At 43.4% G+C, this 15086-nt stretch overlaps 2 long non-coding RNA genes across 4 annotated transcripts; both read left to right on the forward strand.

Moving 5' to 3' along the window:
- The first annotated feature begins 1245 nt into the window (after positions 1–1245).
- LOC119364989 lies at positions 1246–11270 on the forward strand. 3 transcript variants are annotated; one of them, XR_005175264.1, is made up of 4 exons: positions 1246–1383; positions 9738–10027; positions 10134–10287; positions 10370–11270. It is a non-coding gene; the product is annotated as an uncharacterized LOC119364989 (long non-coding RNA). The 3 variants fall into 3 exon arrangements; XR_005175262.1 differs by lacking the exon at positions 1246–1383 and having other exon boundaries at positions 9509–10027; positions 10370–11268; XR_005175263.1 differs by lacking the exon at positions 1246–1383 and having other exon boundaries at positions 9510–10027; positions 10137–10287; positions 10370–11268.
- LOC119364988 lies at positions 2849–3857 on the forward strand. Its single transcript, XR_005175261.1, has 3 exons — positions 2849–3161; positions 3256–3389; positions 3778–3857. It is a non-coding gene; the product is annotated as an uncharacterized LOC119364988 (long non-coding RNA).
- Positions 11271–15086: the final 3816 nt, after the last annotated feature.

The raw sequence follows: 15086 nt of genomic DNA on the forward strand, positions 1-15086 counted from the left end.
TTTGTGAAGTTTGCAGGAGTTATCTGAAGAAAGGACTCACTATCTGGTTAAATGTTCCATTGGATGCCCTTGCAAGAAGGATTGCTGCGGTGGTTCAGCGTCACTGCCCCTCCTGCATCAACAATCTGGTGATCCATATGCAAAGGTAGGTAGCTACTGAGGCTCTTATCTATTTCTGCAATTTCAGTGTGGCATGCGAACAGAGCTAATAATGTGTTGTTTTCTTATGCAACCCTATGCAAAACTTACATCATTTTCTGAACAAAGAATAGACTCATATGCCAATGCTGATGCCCGAGTTTCCCTTGAAAGTAGTTCAATAACACCAATATACATAATTCTGGTTTTCATTTCAGTGCTCGATGCTACTACAAAGACGTACACAGTTCACCGATATGATGCTTCTAGCTCCCTGTAAATACAATTATCCATAACGCAAACATTGCATTCAGAAATTGGCATAATGACTTGGCCAAGATGATCTTTTAAACTATGTTTGTCTAGGATTTCTACCTTCCATTCTTGATATAGATGGAAGCTTTCTTTTTGAGAAGGCCGTGGTTAGAACCTCATGGTAGATTGTCGGCAAGATCAAGGCCTACCAGCCCCTTTGCACCGTGCTATATTGTGAGTCCTGAAAAGCCGTTTAGATAACAACAACAGCATTGTGAATGAGGGAAAAGAGTTTTCCAGTCCTCTTATTTGGAGGTTCACTTTGAAAGAGAACAGCTTTGGTGTGGCACAACTATTCTGTACTATATCGCACAGCTATTGGGGATCGTTCTTTAGTAAAACAAATTTGTACTATATCGCACTTCTATTTGATTGGCGTGGCACAATTATTCATTTTAGGAGAGTTGAGACTTCTATCTCATAAGATATTCAATGGATATTATGTTAAACTATTCTACCTCGGTGTTTGCCCAGAAGAAACAAACTCATGTGAGTGATATTCAGTAGCCTTATAGTAGCTATTTGTGAGTGAGTTCGCCTGCATCCTTAATGTATATTGTGGCTTTCGCAGGTTCAGAAGAGCTATTTTGTGTACATGAGTTGCTACTGGCAGTGGACAGATTGTCTATGCAGAGTGCCTAGAGAAAAAAGTGAGTGGTTCAATTTTATGTGATGGGAATTTTCACAAGGCTCGTAAATTTTGGAGAGAAATAAGCCCATAAAGAATTCAGAACTGTGCTTTAACATGATGCACCATTAACTTATTTTTTTAGATGCTCACATACAAACACAAACGACATCCAGTAGGCGCTTGGAACACCCGACAGATTGAAAGCACAGAAGCAAAGATTTCCAACACGAGGCCACGATGCCCGACAGAGATGTAGCCAATATGTGCCCAATCCTTATTTCTTGATGTTGGAACAACAAGTAAGAGCATGTTCATGTTTACTTATTATGTTTTTTGAGAAATTTATGGGATTTACAAGCTGAAATTATTGACTGCTTCAAAATATGTTTTAACCAAAACTGTTTGCACGATATTTCCCTGGTTCTGCATTCATGGAATTGCTAAAAAAATGAACAAGTTCAGTGATAGTTTTGTTCCTATTAATATTTCGTCCAAGGTGCCAGTTTGTTTCTTAAGTTTTTCTTTTAACTTCAAAATTCAGAGGAAGTCAATGTTTGTTTTATAGTTCAAACCAATCACTGGTAAGATCTATTCCAAAACGATATTGTCTCTTGATGCGAGGTTACCAAAATATATTCTTCATCATGGCCAAAGATAAATTTAATTCCGGGTTAAAAACTTTAGAATAACTGTGTTTATAGATTTTCTAGCTAAGGGTTGCTTTTGTTTAGCTGGAACTCAAATCATGATCAGATGTACCTAAAATGATGATTTCGGCTCCGTGCTAGCTATTTCTGATTTTGAAGCTATCCTTGCACATTACATTATACAAGTTGAAAACTGTGCGGAGTGAAAGTTGGTACTAAAGCGGACTGCTCTTTTTGATTTGCACACAAATTTCAGTTATAATATGTGCCACTCATTTTGTTACCAAGTTGGGATGATTTTTACCACTTTGTTTTAATTCAGTAATTCCCGCGCTCACCTAATATTCTTTTAGGATGCTTCCCATCTCGACAAATTTATCATACCACAATTTATGCATAATGATACTTCCTCTGTCCCAAAATTCTTGTCTTGGATTCGTCTAGATATGGATGTATCTAATATTAAAACATGACTTGATACATCCGTATTTAGACAAATTTAAGACAAGAATTTTGAGACGGTGGGAGTAAAATACTCATGGCAGTATGCCAAACGCATTTTAGTATATTTCCGTTGGTTATGTAGTGATTTTTAGCACAAAAATGGGACCCACTGCCATTATAGGTATGAGGAATTACAACCCGGTGCTGGGAGGGGATCGCAAAAGCTGTGTGCTAGAGTGTAATGCACAAGCAATCTATAGATTTTTTTTGGTGGAGGGGCTTAATAAGTCTTTTGCCCCCTCAGGAAACTATGTTCCGTGTTTGGTCCCTCCAGGCATTCCTGTGAGACTCTGCCTCTGATGTATTGACCAAGCTCACCACCTTGGGGTTGATCACATTCGTTGTGAATAGGTGGACGATGTGACCATTATCGACAATGTGGTGAGCAGGAGAAGTGGAAATACAGACTATGACGTACAAGGATTTGTTTCTCCCGTTGCAACGCACGGATCCTTTTCCTAGTCTCTCCCTAATAATAAAGCACGGATTGGGTCTCCGGGTTCACCGTCGCGGTGTTTTTTAGAAAAGTCACTCTCATTTTAGGTAATTGAACCCGCAATCCTCGTGATAAACACCCCGAACCGGTACGGGGGGAGTCACACCTGCACGACCCTTCCTGCATCCTGCGGTCCTGCCACGCCCCACCTCACCGAGCGTCTCCGGCCACCCCCTGCCGCCGAGCGTCGCCCCCGCGCCTCTGCCTCACCTAGCGCCCGATCCAGCCGTCGTTCATCGCCAGCACACGTGGATCCGGCCGCCCCTCGCCTTCCCCATCGGCTACACCTCCTAGCGCCACCGCCCCTGCCATACTCCGCCGCTGGAGGATCTCCGCCCTGCCTGGATCCACATCCCCGCGGCGACACCGGCAGTCGGCGACGATGGACGACCACGGTGTAGTGCCCTTGGTCCTCGCCGTCCCCTTGCCTGTATGTATATCTCTGTCAGATCGATCACTATTTTGATAGGAATCCACTTCCCGGTGATAGTTCGTTCCTTCCTGTACCTCATTCATGTGTGCAGATATGCAAGTAAAAGCGACCATGGTTCAGGCATCTGTTGGTTATTGAAAAATCTGACAACCGCAAGAGAATAAGAGCTGCAGACTCAGAGTGTATGTGATATCCCTGCCAGATTGCTACAGCATATTCATGCAGGTACCCTTCTTGCTGCCTTTTGCACAGTAGCAGGCAATGCAATCACAGGCTTGTAATGCTCTGTTTCTACCGTGTCTTCACTTTCATCTCAGTGGAGATTGAAAATCGAAACCATGTTATTCATGTAGTTACTGAAGTTTCAAATCCCTCCCTTAGTCATTCATGTCTGTTTGTATCCACAAGGGAGCATGCTCCCGCCAGATGGTCTCCATGGCACTGCATAAATTTTATATTGGAATGATGTGTTGGTCAATTCATAGATGGTTTGTGATATAATCATATAAAGATTCTCGCGTTACTTTTCTAGCTCTATGCTCTCTTATGTACAGGGGGTCAATGTTTCTCAGCCTAATGTTATTCTTATCATTATGTATGCTCTATGATACAGGTGTTGAGGCAGGGAAAAGGCAGCAGTAGAGGCATGGGCACTTCAGAAAAGGGTGTTGACTGTTCTGATTGAGGCCAGGCATGAAATCTCTTATTTCATTGTTTGTTCTTTGTTGAAGTTGTACTTATTTTGCATAGTATTCCAGGCAATGTTTAGACTTTAGATAACACATGTCCCTAGATTACATAGTATGCATGCCCTCTGTTACCTGCTGAATGTCTCTGGGGTAACTAAAAATGTTCAGAATAATCTAAATTTCAGAAATTCTTCGTGGATTATGATTGGCAGTTATATGCCACCAAATAGCAAGACTGCTACTTGAACAGTTTGTTATCCATGAAGCTTAGGCGTGTACACGGACTAAATTTGCTATCATTTTTCACCATTTTTTACTAAGGCCATCAGAGCCATTGGCACAGTTTGGCTGCCCTAAGGGAGTACTTTTACCCTTTTTTAGTCAATCATACACCAGTCACCACAAGTGCAAATAATAATAAAGCACGGATTGACTCCGTGGGTTCACCGTCACAATACGCTTCTTCTCGTGAATTTACGCTTTTAGTTTTTTTATAAGATAATAAAAAGGTTCTCACTTCTAACTAAACATTTTGTTAATTTCCAGTTGAAGGCTTCCACGTGCCACCTCCTTCGCCTCCTACGCCGCGTCGAGAAAGGTGGACACGTGCGGTAGGAGCCAAGGGGGAACAGGGAAAGGCGGACACGAGATTCGTGAACCCAGAGAAGAGAATGTATGCGAGCTTGTCCACCTCGGCGGTGTCAGCCGCCAGTGCCACCGTGTCCCGCCTCCGCCTGGCCTGGTCGCAACAAAAGTATGACTGCAGGTGTGGTTCATTCAGTTTTGAAGTTTGATTTACTTGCTTGTGCATGTGTGTGTGTATTCTAAGAGAGAGGGAGAGATTATTCTGTTCTAGCCAGTCGTATTTCTGGACAAATCTGCTCCCCTCCACTCCTTTTTTATTTGCCTTAAATCTGAACATGAAAAGCAGTTACAAATTGAGAGCAACAGAGTAAACGTTCAAAAGTTCAGAGCGGGTGCATGCTTTTGAGATTCAAAGGATGTGTAAGCTGGAAGATGGGTTGCCATGCTTTGTAAGTACGATTAGTTGGAGTACTATTCCATCCAATGGCAGTGCAAAGTCGAAGTAGGCGCTGACGAAGGACGTTAGGGTCTGTTCTTCACATCAACACTTCATTGTCCAAACAACGGCAATTGCTTTCCCGTACGGGAAAAGAAAGTTACATTCAAATCTCTGGGGGAGCCAAGCTCTTGTTCCTCCTGCATCCCTCTGAGCCTCTGCCTTGACGGATCGAACTTTTTTTCAAGTCCCTAGAAGATGTTGTTGTAGACCAGGAGTGTGGTCGGTTGCAATTTGTGAAGCAAATCGCTTGCTCGGAGAAGAAAATGTGAGAAGGGCATGTAGAAACTGAAAGACCACGAAAATCGATCGAATCCGAACAGATGTAGCCCCCTTCTCCAATGACCAGGCTAGGTTGGGCCGCCACTGAAGGTAGCCACATGCTGAGGCTAAGACGCCAGCCCAGACCACCCACGACCCACCAACGCACGCGCAGCAGCCGGCCCTCCTACCAGGGCACAACATCTCCGAAGGACCTCCTCGTCGCCTTCACCAGGGCACAACATCTTCGAAGGACCTCCTCGTCGCCGACGGCACTATGCAGGCTTTGCCCGGCGGTGTACCATGGCGGCGCGGAGAGGAGAAGAGGTGATCTAGGTTTTCTTATGGAGGCGGGTGAAGAGCAGAATCATACCTCAACCTAAAGCATAGCTTAGCGACCATTCAACCGCGGCAACACAAAGGCACATTCACCTTATAGCGAATGAAGGTAACCTTATTTTTGACAAGTGGAACTTGGAGCAGGAGCAGGGTTTACAAAAAAGATCTCCCGGTACAACGCACAGGCATTTGTACTATCTCTCCCTAATAATAAAGCACGGATTGGGTCTCCGGGTTCACCGTCACTTGTTCACCGTATAATGTATAGTATTACTTCGTTATCCAAGGTGGTACTAAAACTATACATGAAACGTTCGGCTCAAAAAACGCTTCTAAACTCCCGCTTGGGCCACGTTCGTAGCGCCCTTCCTCCCCGGTGCGCCCACAACTGGCTGGGCCTCGGCCTCTCAAAAAGGACTCGAACCTAGGAACTACAGGCTTATTGCTAAAAAAAAAGGAACTACAGGCTTGGATCTAGCCTTGGTACGATTGAAAGACGAAGCAAGTTATCAATCCGAGATAGTTCCCTTATTCCTCTTCCCATTGATCCCCGTACGCACGTCTTCCCTCAAGACACGGACTCTGTGTCCAACTCTGCATCGCTGCCTCCTCTAATTCCTCCCATAAATATGGATTGATTCCCGTGGAGGTAGAAGAGCTGCGCTAGGGTTTCAGGGATCGGAAGTGATTTTGATGGCAGGCCCATGGCATCGAGCGCGACGGCGAGGGGATGTGGAGGCTGTGGCCCTCTGACAGAGGAGGCAACGAAAGCCGGCTTGGCTGACTTAGAGTGCGGCCTCGCGTCCCGCTCCGAACACATCAACGCAAGCGCCGTGCTCCGCCGCCGCGATCTCTGTGTATCGCGATCACGAGCAGTCTGACTCCCTTGCTGCTGCAGGCTCTAGGAAGGGTCTAGGACGCCGTGGGCATCAATGAGAGCCTGAGGGCGCTCTGTGCCAGGATGGACTCCACGGCGTTCTTCTGGTTCGTTGCAGCGCGACACAGGAGATCGACGCAGCCTGCGCTCAGGTGTTGCTTGGATCCGGGCAAGTCCGTCATGAACACGATCACCGACGTGTTCCCGATGGACCGACTGGAGTTGAAAAACCTGCAACCCTTGCCTGGGGCCTGGGCATGCATGCTCATCCAGGAGGAAACCGTGCAGACGCTGCCCAGCCCGCCCAGACCCGGAGATCATGCTGGCACGACCCTTGCGGCGGGCTACGCTAACCATGCGCAAGGACCTAGGCCGTCTCCCTCGCGTGACCCACTCGCCAAACTCGACGGCTCCCGCTCCGGCTCGCAAAGGTCGCTGCTCCTGCTGGTCGGCAACTGTCCGCTCGCCAACCTCGCAATCAAGGCCGCAGCTTCCCGAAACAAAGGTCCCCACTCACGTCTCCTTTGTGCTGCAGACAGGACTGGATAACCCTGCTGCCATAGATGTGATCTATATTCCGAATGTGGCAGTGGCACAAGTAATGCAAAGCAACGTCCAATCTCTGTAGTTTTTCATCCAGTGACCAGTAAGTTAGCACGGCAACAGGTAATGACGGATGTCAGTTGAGCTTTCAAATTCTCCGGCTTCTAATCCTACGTGAATGATTATGCTGAAATAACAACACAAAGCATTGTTGAATTTTAAGAGAATTCATATATAGTAAAAACCAAAAATCCCACGGATATGAGAAGTTGTCTATAGAATTTTATGCTGAACATGTTAGTTTGATCTCCTCCGACTATCAGTTATATGAATGTTCCATGATTTAATCATCGACGGACAATATTGAGCATTTAACATTTTAATTATCATTTATACACCTCCGAAAGTGCGTTCAAGCAAAGAAGAAACTTAATTATGCTAATAGTTTTGTAAATTAATTACATTGTGTCAGAACTTTTTATTAAATGTTTTTCCCAGGCGTAACACCAAAATATGGAGTCACAATAAGCCCTTATTTTAGTTTTGAAGATACACTAAGTGACACAGAAAAAATACGAACATATAACATGTCTGCATGTATTTCTGGCTTTTCATTGCCACGGTTAGATTAAAACTGTTGAATGAGAGGCTTTTAATTTTCAGTTATCAAATTCTAAAGCTGGATCCCTTCATCAGTTGGTGATTTTGTATATGTTGTGCCACATATCTCATTCACGATTTAGTGTCTTCGGTTCAGTAAATCAGTTTTTCTTCTCTCACACAGATGCTCCATGTCATAAATAGTTTACGGATCATTTTGGTATTCCTACATATTTATGCAATAATGTTGCTGCGAACATATACTAATCTGGAGCTCTCAAGTTATAAACTTGAGTTAATCATCGACGGACAATATTGAGCATTTAACATTTTAATTATCATTTCTTTACCTAATAATGAAGTAAATTGGATTTCTTTTGTCCGTCATGGCATTTTTCAGAAAAGTCTCTCTATTTCAAAAAATTCAACCCACAGTCCTATTTTAAGTTAAAACGAATCTTTTTTTCACATTTTACACAAAAGTCTCTGTGTTTTGTTGGAATCAACCCGTAGTCCGGATTTAAGTCACACCCGAACTGTTATTTTACATTTTTCGAAACCCCACCTGCTGTTTTAGGTAATTCATCCGCGGATCATATTTATGTCAAACAATGTTTTTTTAAATCATCCATATCTTTTAAACCATAACTCCGATTTGAACATGTTATATATGAAATTTGATTAGAAAAATATATAGAATATGAATATGAGATCATTTTCACCTGTTAAGTATTTTCAAATATTATTTTTGAATATATTTAAGTCAAACCAATGATTTTCTAAATTATCCGTATCTTTTAAACTGTAACTTCGATTTTAACATATTATATATGAATTTTATTCAAAAAATATGTGGAATCTAAATATGATGTTAATTTTACCTGTTAAATATTTTTAAAATATCATTTTGGGAGCAAAATTATAATTTATAGCGTAATATATGTTTTCCTTTCGTACCGGCGGTGACCCGGATTGCAAATAAACACCCCACTATAACAATATAAGGAAGAGAAAACATCGATAACTACACATGCATACCTCTAAAAAATTTCGCAGGGGAAAACAACAGATTTCTCATTGAGAGAGAGAGGGAGAGAGAGGGAGAGAGAGAGAGAGAGAGAGAGAGAGAGAGGATAAGCGGCAACACAAATACACGTTTTTGTTTTGTTTTCTGTGAACACCGAGGCCATCGCCGGCCGGCGAGGGTGAGAAGGAGGATAAGCGGCTACACAAATATGATGCCTCGCAATAATAAAGGAGATGGACCTATTGTTGTCTTGAGTGATGGTTGTTGGGTTAAGAATGTATGTTATGTTTTCTCTCCCGTTGCAACGCACGGGTCTTTTTGCTAGTAATAATAAAGCACGGATTGACTTTGTCGGGTTCACCGTCATAATACGCTTTCTTCTCATGTCATAATATGCTTTTACAATTCGTGTAGACAAAATCAAAATCGAAGATGGTACTACTCCCGAGAGCTCTAACAGTCGAGCTTTGGCTGAAACCTAATCAGGCCGGCCCGGTCGAGCTTTGGCTGAAACCTCAGATACGTAATCGGGCCGGCCCAGTCGAGCTTCGGCTGAATCCTCACGTAAGTAACCGGGCCGGCCCATAACCAGGAAACGAGAACATGAAAATAGCACGAAAAACAAAACGACACTTGATGGGTTCGATCTCGCGACCTCACGCTAGGTAGCAGGGACGCCAACCACATGAGCTAGCTGTTGATAATGCTCAAATTGCAGCGCCCAAGTTAAAGTAGTTTAGCGACAGGTCTATTTATTTTTCTTAAATATTTTCAACAATTCTTGGAAACAAGTGTGGACAATTTTACTTAAAATATTTGAATATGAATACGTTTTTAAAATCGTGGATAAATATCGAAAATTCGAACAAAATTTTTAAACCTGAACAAATTTTGCAATTCCAAACGTTTATTTATTTTTGATATACGTTGTATTTTTAGAAGAATATACATTGAACATGTTTTTACATAAATTTTACAATTTTACATACAAATTGAACATTTTTCTCCCGTTGCAACGCACGGGTCTTTTTGCTAGTATGTTCAAAAAGGAGAAAAAAATCCCAACATCCGGGCATTAACTTCCCGCAACTCCCGCATCTAACCTCTTCCTAATTTCTCGCCCCACATGCCTCCCGATTCCATTCGCCGCCAACAGCACGCACAGGCCCAAGCTCGCCTCGCCCAGATCCCTTCCACCACCCCCGCCTCCATCGCCCATCGTCGTTGTGTATCGTGGACACCTCATCGGTCAGTCCTCTTCCTCTACTCCCCACCACATCGTCTGTTCATTGATCTACCGAGCTGCTAATTCTGCATGACAATCATGGCCGTGATCTGCCGAGGTGCTAATTCTCCACGACACCACGACCATGATCCGCCAAGGCCGATGTGAGCGGGCACCAACAATCGTGAGCAAGAAGTTTGATGGCCGTTCCCTTTGGCATGGTGAGCGTCACAAAGAGTTGATTCCAATGTGTGTTCCTCACTGATTTTGCTGGTTGCGTCGCAATGATTTAATTCTCCTATGCTTGATTCATATGTGCTTGATTAGTAGGTGGCCGTGATGCCCATCCCAGCAGGGAGGATGGATAGGCATCGGGCAATCACCAAGTGACAGGATAATGCTCCCTTCTCCTGGAGTGCCATCCCTTCTCGACAGCGACCAGAGCACGCCCGGCCGGTTGCACATCGGCTTCACGTCCTCGGTTGACCTCATTTTAATTTGATATTCAGCTATCCTACTTTGCAGTAAAGGAGGTCTCGGCTAATGGTTCATCGTTGTTGCAGCGCCGCTCCATGCATGCCAATCCTTCTTAGTGCCGCTAACCATGGCGATAAAGGAAGCATGCCTACCATGCACTTCCAGCATTGGCAGGACGCACGTCCGACATCAAATAGAAGCACGATTACAATCGCAACGAAGCACGACCAACTTCTCCATACCAAGTTCCCTAATGTTGAGTTCCCATATTTTTCATGCATATAATTATATGGTGATGAATTTTTGCCTTAACCGAGTTCCCATAACATGTTTTTACTCTAGTGTGTCTTTTATGTATGTTGTGAGAAAATGAAGATATTACATCCTAGCAACCATGCTTCATAGATTATTGCATATGATTCTATGGTGATGAATTTTTGCTTCCACCATTGTAAGTGTGTGCTACTCTGACTGTACATTTTTTTTGCTTCAACCATTATCCGATACTAGTGTCTCTTCAACCACTACTACTCTCTGCTTCAACCATTTGCTTTTGTTCATGAATTTCATTATACAACCATATTGCTTTATTTAGTGGATTTTTGTACAAGCTACTAAATTTTGTGCTTCCTTCTTTCTCACTGAATGCTTCAGTTGTACAGATTCCCAATAATGATGCAATGTGTGTTGATTACTAGACCAACCGGGCTCTAAGTTGTCGGTTCTACGACGAGCGATGCAGAGCTCATGGCAAACACAGACATTGTCATGATCGGATTGCCGCCCTCCGCTATGACGACTACAACAAAATGAAATTATTGTTGTAATAGTATTTTACTATTGTTGTAAATGAATTTGTAAATTTGTGTTCACAAAGTATTAGTCTGTTTCAATGTATCATCATACATGTCCTGCTGCCACATGGTTTGTGAAGCAGAAAAAATCTGTATACGAAAAGATCGTTTCGTTTGCAATTTTATTACTACTTTGGTTGGAAGCAATTTTATAGTTGATGGAAACAAGAGATTGATGCTTTTGAAACAGGTCTAAATAATTTTTCTTTTTGATGGAAGCAAATCACTGTTTGGTTGATGAAATCTCTAGTCCATGGAACAATGCTTCCGACAGAAAATATGTGATACTATGAGATAGTTTTATATGGAAGCAAATATTACAAACGAAGATGGAAGCAAATATTGGTGTGTGGAAGATGCTCAATGTCATACATTATGCTTCCTTGATCGACGAAACTCTGTTATGCACAAGCAGCAAAATTTCCAGTATCTAGAAAAAACAAAGTTGAATATAAGCAAGTGCACGAAGCATATAAAATTGTGTATGAAGCAACTAAAATTATAGTAAACCAAATAAAATGTGCCCACAAAACATAGTTTTGCAAAGCAAGCAAATTAATCTATCTATGGAAGCATAGTTTTTTTTTCCAGGGATGCACGGGAACATACAGTGTTGTGCTGGAAGCAAAATAACGAAGTAGGAAACATGGGCATGGATCAGTGGCGGAGACAGGGGGGGACCAGCAGGGGCCCTGGCCCCCCCTAACATCTGGATTTTGCTGCTAATCTGCTATGAACAATGACATAATTAGTAATCTTTTGTTGCTGAAAATCTATTTTGCTATAGTTTGGCCCTCCCTAACTTGTTTTAGCAGCACTTGGCCCCCCTAATACATATTTCCTGGCTCCGCCACTGGCATGGATAGAGGACGGAGAATACGGTAGATCACACGTGATTGACGGAAGCCGAGATCCATGCATCATGCATGTAAGCTAGCTACCGGCCTACGTTACCTCAAGCCCACGTATTACTCACGCAAAAGCCGTAAGTGTGATGGATGCGGGGACAGTTATGACGAAGCACTCAATTAACGAAACAAATTAGCTAAACTCACGGCCTGACTAGTAGTACTACTTACATCGGACGTTTACCGTGCATTGGATCGAACGGACAAGGACTGGTCTGACAGGCAGCCAAACATCAGTAGTCTGATGCCTAGCGGTGCCCATATAAACAGAGTTGGAAACTATGCATGCTTGTATGCTGGATATTTCTTTGGCTTTGGCTTTATGCCCTCAGACTGGTGTAAACGTACTTCAATTAGCCGGAAAGGCTCCACTCGTTGGGAAGAAACTGCATGGACATGTCGAATGGCTTTCGTTACAGAGACGTGTCTAAAGCAAACAATGAACAACCTGTATGTGCCTGAAAGAGGCTAAGCATGTAGGGACCAAAGACCACAGGAATTTTCCACGATATTACTCGGTAACTACTAAAAAGGCCAAACAACATGCATTTTCTCCTCCAAAAGGACTGCTATGGTGCCACCAAAGTTCTTCAACAAATGTCTTTTTCTCCCCGGGAAAAAAAAGAAATGTATAGCCTGTTTTCGACAGACTGGACCAGAAACAAGGATCTGCGGTGTATGTATGCATCTGACTGGACCAGAAACAAGGATCTGCGATGTGACCGACGACTTGACCACTCAAAAAGATCTGGTCGACATTCCGACGCGAAAACGATCCCAACGGCGCAAAATTCTTTGTGACGGTGTGCACGGCTGCACGCGGATGACCGACGAGAACACTGGCCGGGAATTCCCCTGTTTCCTTTCGCTTTCGCTCCTGCCTCGTGGTGAGACTGTCGGAGTCCAAGGCTAAACAGACTGAACGAACGACCACGGCCGGAGAGGACGCCCATCAGTTTTCGACCTGGACCTGATCGAGTAATCCAAAAATTCCGAGGCAGCCTACATGACTGAATTTGAACGGGAGACATGCTTAGGGCTCACCTGCAGTCACAGTCCAGAGAGAGTCTTCAGTGCAGTGCGGTCACAGCACCACTGAAATTCTTTGCACTTACCCATACACATCACCCCAATTTCCAACTTTGAAAATGAGAAGAGAACGTTACCCCAATTTCCAGCGTACAGCGTTCTAGGAAATCATGCCAGAATTTCCACTGAGCTCACCCAATTTCTTTAGATCAGTTGTGCTTGCTAAAGGAAGAAAATACATGTGATTTTGATCACCGCCCAGCTTGTGCCGCGAGACTCTTGACCGACGGACCGCCTGGCGGGACTGACCGGTGGCCTGTCTCATTTTAAACACAACTGTTCTTCCCAACAAATTAATTTCATAATGTTCTGAAGACAGCATGAAAGCGTCAAATTGCATTAGGAAATACTGAAGGTCACGAGTTTAATCAAAACCACATGACCATGTGCGGCCCTGAATTTTAATAGGATATGTGGGGTTGGTCGCACCCCGAAGAAAATACTAGTGAGAGGCCTATGGATCAATGGCAGACTCCCAGTGGATAGCAGAACCCCACATACATTTTTTGGAGTTGTCAAAGCAAGGACCGTTAACGGTTTTCTAAGATTTCTTCTCTTGTACTCCCTCCGTCCGAAAAATCTTGTCCCATGTTTGTCATTCAAATGGATGTATCTAGCACAACACAAGTTTTTCGGACGGAGAAAGTAGTAGATGATATGCAGACGCCCCTCTTGTTTTAAATGTTCCAATGTCGACAAAAGGATATGCTTACATTGGTACAAGTTGCACGTTCATATCTCGAAGTAACTTGTGTTCTGGCGCCAATTATGTAAAGCAACCTTCAGCAACAGGCTGTAGAATGCAGCAGACAGACGCCACTCCAGTGCACCAATAGAAGAACACTACTCGCTTTGCCTCTCTTCTTCTTCTAATGTCTTCGTGTTTTTTCTTCTCTTCTTTTAGTTTTTTATTTTAATATTCTATATATTTTCATCAAATTTCCATGAGTCGTGTTATTTAACTGAAGTTAGAGATCACATAATATTATGTCTATACTACTTTACTAAAACAGAAAGATCAAAATTATCTGATGTTATAGCTTAGAAACCACAATCGGCAGAAAAAAAGAGCTTAGAACCCACTAAAAAAATTCAAATTTCATTAGTAATAACGGGAAGACAAAAATGCATCTTTGAAAAAATGGAGATAGGAGGAGAAGACGGAAGCGCTGACGTTAGCAAATCCTACGGCCACCATTAGTTGCAGCCCAAGGCCGAGTAGCTTGCATGGTTTGCCACTGTATCAGTTGAATTAGTCGGGTCATCTTTCTTCACGTGTTGCACTCTCACCAACCCATCGAGGGAATGCATGTCTAGGGTTGCACTCCTAGCTGTGTTGAAGCTTAGGATTGGTGAAATTCTTCACCGTGTGCACGTCCATGGCTAATTATTGTATAATTACGTAAAACCTGTCTATACTATAACCATGCTTGGGGTTGGTAATTCTCAGTCAACAAACTGATTGTTGTTAATAAGCAGAGTTGTTGGCAATCATTGACAATGTCAAACATCAACGCGCTGGTCAAACAAGTCAAATATAAACAGAGTTGGGAACCATGCATGCTCGTATGCTGCATAGTTCTTGAGTTGGCTTTGGCTTTATGCCCTCAGACTGGTGTAAACTTACCTCAATTAGCCGGAAAGGTTCCACTCGCTGGGAAGAAACTTCATAGACATGTTGAATGGCTTTCGTTACAGAGACGTGTCTAAAGCCAACAATGAACAACCTGTATGTGCGTGAAAAAGGCTAAGCATGTAGAGACCAAAGACCACAAGAATTGTTCACGATATCTGTCGGGGGTTGGGTGCGTCATATGCCAAAGGATGGCTTATCATGGTGGGAGTGAGTAGAACGTCGCCGGTGCCTGGAAGCGGGATAAGGCATAGACATGCACGCCGGCGCACTTTACCCAGGTTCGGGGCTCTCCTAGGAGATAACACCCCTAGTCCTG

Source organism: Triticum dicoccoides, chromosome 2B (genome assembly GCF_002162155.2).
Source record: "Triticum dicoccoides isolate Atlit2015 ecotype Zavitan chromosome 2B, WEW_v2.0, whole genome shotgun sequence".
Taxonomy (NCBI): domain Eukaryota; kingdom Viridiplantae; phylum Streptophyta; class Magnoliopsida; order Poales; family Poaceae; genus Triticum; species Triticum dicoccoides.